Raw genomic sequence first — 4,534 nt, forward strand, 5'->3', positions numbered from 1 at the left:
AAATGACATGGCAGATTTTTAATAGTTAAGGTTGCTCAGATCTTTCCTATAATAACCTTGAGATAAATGCACATATTTTCTATAATCACTTGTCAGAAATGCACAGTGCAAGGGCAGAACCTGGTATTTCAGGGGTCTAAACACAGGTTTGAGTAGAGTTCTCTAATCCTCCTGCTTAGTCCAGTAATAGAACCTAAGAGATGTGGGGGAATCTTCGTTCTGACCTGTTCTTTCAGTGGCTTCTGTATGTTTCTACCTGCTCATTCGGGTTTCTAGGTGAAGTTGCACGCAGGCAGTTCATGGTTATGCATTTCTTTACATTTTAACCTGAAATATAAGACCTTAGCCCCTTCAGCTGCTCTCTAATCCTCCTGCTTAGTCCAGTAATAGAACCTAAGAGATGTGGGGGAATCTTCGTTCTGACCTGTTCTTTCAGTGGCTTCTGTATGTTTCTACCTGCTCATTCGGGTTTCTAGGTGAAGTTGCACGCAGGCAGTTCATGGTTATGCATTTCTTTACATTTTAACCTGAAATATAAGACCTTAGCCCCTTCAGCTGCTACAGTTCTATGAAAGTCCACCAAAGCATAGTCAAAGCCAGTGGATGTTTTTGTGTGTCTTACTCAACTGGTCAAGCAGCATTTGGTAGTTCTGACCATGGACTGTTCTGAAAGTCTCTTCTTGTCTGCGACACCATGTGCTAAGTTATGCATTCATAACCCATTTCTCTCCAGCCCTTACAAAGGCATCTTTCCTTTTTGCCCTGGACATTGTTTCCTTCCTTGACCTACTGCTCTTTGTTTTACTGACTGGTTTCATGTGGGTTTTTTGTTTGTTTGTTTTATTTTATTTATTTTTATTTTATATGGATGAGTGTTTTGCCTGCATGTATGTAAGCGTGTGCAATACCATGGAGGCCAGACAAGGCCATTGGATCCCTGGGACTGGAGTTATGGACAGTTGTTAACCACCATGTGGGTGCTGGGAACAAAACTCAGGTCCTCTGCAAGAGCAGCCAGTGCTCTTAACTGCTGAACCATGAAGGTTGAACAAATTTACTTTCCCACCAGCAGTGTATAAGGGTTTTGTTTTTCCAGAATTCTTCCTAGCACTTATTGTTCTGATGGAGTCACAAAGAAGTTTTAATTTTCATTTCTCTGATGGCCAAGGATTTTTGAACATTTTTTGTATGTTTATTGGCCATTTGTACTTTTTTATATATAGCTTTTGTTTTTTGAGAATTTCATGTATGAGTATTGTATCATTTCCACCCCTCCCCATCCTCCCTCCAACTCCTCTCATGTCCCTCCCCTGCTCTCTCTCAATTTTTTGTCCTCTTTTATTATTGTTACACATAATGCATACATTTATAAATATACATATGTATGGGCACTGAGTCCATTTAGTGGTACTCGTAGGTACATGTGTTTTAAGACTAACCACGTGGAATTGCATAACCTGTCAGGGAAGTAGTCCCTGGAAAAAACTGATTCTCCCTCCCTCATGATCCATTGATTGTCTGTAGCTCTTCATTTGGAGGTTAGACACCCTGACATTTTCCCCCTCCACACTGCTTTTTCAACTGGTTTTGTTGTGATGCAGGTCTTGTTAGGCTACCGTACTGTAGAGATTTTGGGTTCAGCTTTCCTATCACATCTAGAATGCAATATCTAGCAGCATGCCTTCTGCTCCTCTGGCTCTTCAATCTTTCTACCCCTCTTCCATGATATTCCCTGAATCTTAGGTGTAAGGTTGCATTGTTTGTGCATCAGTTAGGGCTGGGCATCTGTACTTTGGAAAGCTGTGTGCTCATTTAATTAGCCCATTCATCCTTTGGGTTGTTTGTTTTCTTGGTATTTTCTTTTTTGAGTTCTTTGTATATTCTACATATAAATCCTCTGTCAAATGCATAGCTAACAAAGATTTCCCCATTCCACGTCTCTTCACTCAGTCATTTTCTTTGCTGTGCATAACCTTTTATTTTCGTGAAATGCTGTGTTTCAGTTCTTGGTATTATTTCCTGAGCTATTGGAGTCCTTTTAAGAAAGTCTTTACTAATGCCTATACCTTGAAATGTTTATGCTTTCTCTGCAGTTCAAATCTCACATTAAGTTTTGGATCCATTTCGTGTTGATTTTTATAGGGTAGGGAATAGAGATCCAGTTTCATTCTTTCACCTGTGGATATCCAGTTTTCCAAGTAACATTTGTTGCTACTCGACTTTTTTCAGCGGTATGTTTTTGACATCTTGATCGGAAGTCTAGTGACTGTAACTGTGTGAGTTTAATTCTTGGTCATCTTGTGCTGGTACTGTGCTAATTTATTACTCTGGCTCTGAAGTATGACTCAGAATCAGGGATTGTGGTAGTACCAGCCTTGCTGCCTTTACTCGCCATTTCTTTGACTCTCTTAGCTCCTTTGTGTTTTCATGTGAATTTTCCGATTGTTGTTTCTGCTTCTGCAAAGAATGTCATTGGAATTTTGATGGGGATTGCACTGACTCTTCAGATTGCTTTTGGTACATAGATATATAATTTTTAAAAAGTGTTTGAACTATGCATGGGTGTGCAATGCCCAAAAGTAATGAGTTACTAAATTAGAATTCATAAGTTTGGGAAGTCTTTCCATCTTCTGCTGCCTTTTAAAATTGCTTTTATATGTATGAGTGTTTTGCCCGCATGTATTCTGCCCATGGATGTCAGAAAAGCATATCAGATCCCTTGGATCCGGAGTTATCTGCCATGTGGGTGCTGAGAACCCAGGCTGGGTCCTCTGCAAGAACCACCAGTGCTTTTAGTCATTGAGCCACCTCTCCAGCATAGTCTTCTGCTGTCTTAATATTTATTGTATAGTTCCTTTTTTCGTATAATTCTTTTATAAGTGTTTTTGAACTTCCTTGTCTAGATCTTTCACTTCCCGGGTTAGATTTATTTCTAGATCCCCCCACCCCCCCGCGCCCCCTCTATGGTCAATGAGATTATTTTCATGATTTCCTTTTTTGGCCATTTTTTGAGACAGGGTCTCCCTGTAGCCCCAACTGGCCTGGCTATTTTCATGATTTCTTTTCCAGGATATTCATTATTGGCATACAGGAAAGCTGCTGGCTTAAAAAAAAAAAAGTTGATTCTGTATTCTGTTTGTTGAATGTGTTCATCAGATCTAAATTTTTTTCAGTATGATCTTTAGGTTTTCTAATGTGCATGATCCTATTTTCAAATAGAGATAGTTTGTTTCTTTTCCTATTTGTTTCTCCATTGTTTCTTTATCTTGTTTTAGTGATCCAGCTAAGACTTCAAGGATTATATTAAATAACAGTGGAGAAAACAAGACTTCCTTCTCTCATTCCACATTTTAGTGGAAATGTTTTTATTTTCCCCATGTATTGGTGATGTTAACTGTATGTTTGTTGCATATAGCTTGTGTCATGTTGAGGTGTCGCCCTTCTATTCCATTTTTTTCAGTTCTTTTGCACTTTATAGAATGGAGCTAAGAAAACCATGGATCACTGGTAGGCAGGTCGCCACCTCAGCCAGGACTATTTATACACACCTTTTGCCTTCTATTTAAATTTAAACTTTGTGCCAGGACCCTAAAGACCTTGTTCCTCTTCCCATTGTGGCCACATTTAGTAAATCTCTTTTCTGCTTCCCAGTATTGCTTGTTTCTTTAATTGGCCTATTGAGGATGGTGGCCAGGCCCTTGCTCTGACCCTACCAGCTCCAGTAACACTTTTATCTTAAAAGAATATTGAACCTTGTCCAAGATCTTTTGTTTTTGCCTCTATTAAGGTGATTATGTGATTTGTTTCCCAAAGGCTATAACGTACAGATTTGTGTCTATTAAACCATCCTTGCATCCCTGGAATGAAGTCCCTTTAGTCATAGTGACTGATCTTTTTGATGTGTTGTTGAATTCAGTTTGTAAGCATTTTTTTCATCTATGTTCATCAAGGGAAGTTGGCTCATAATTCTCATTTCTTGTTGTCCTTTTTTTTTTTTTTTACAGTCTCGGTAATATTTCTTCATGAAATCAGTTTTGCAGTATTCCCTCTTTCTATAATATGGAATAGTTTGGGGAGCATTGCTAGTTTTCCTTTAACGATCTGGTAAAATTTGGCAGTGACTCTGAGTGGACCTGAGCTTTCCTTTGTGGAGTGGCTTTACTATTGCTTCCATCTTGTTGCTTATTATGCATCTGTTGAAGTTGATTGTGTCCTATTGGCTTAATTTTGAAGATCAAAAACATCTCTAGAAATTTATCCATTTATTGTACACAGTTTATTACAATATAGGTTTCCAAATCGTCCTGTAATGATCCTCTGAATTTCACTGATGACTTGTAATCGCCTCCCTTTTCATCTCTAATTTTATTTATTTGTATTTTATTTATTATTTTTATGTGTATGTGTATATGTTGCCTGCATGTAGGTAAGTGCACCCGTGTTGTGCAATGCTGGTGGAGGACAGGAGAGGCTGTCAGGTCCCCTGGAACTGGAGTTACAGACAGTTGTTAGCTGCCATGTGGGTGCTGGGATT

At 38.9% G+C, this 4,534-nt stretch overlaps 1 protein-coding gene across 1 annotated transcript in view; it reads left to right on the forward strand.

Moving 5' to 3' along the window:
• Znf248 (zinc finger protein 248) overlaps positions 1-4,534 on the forward strand; it is a gene marked incomplete in the record, with an annotated part of 24,549 nt that overhangs the window by 1,308 nt on the left and 18,707 nt on the right.

Source organism: Nannospalax galili, unplaced genomic scaffold, assembly GCF_000622305.1.
Source record: "Nannospalax galili isolate Female #2095 unplaced genomic scaffold, S.galili_v1.0 scaffold1036, whole genome shotgun sequence".
Taxonomy (NCBI): Eukaryota; Metazoa; Chordata; class Mammalia; order Rodentia; family Spalacidae; genus Nannospalax; species Nannospalax galili.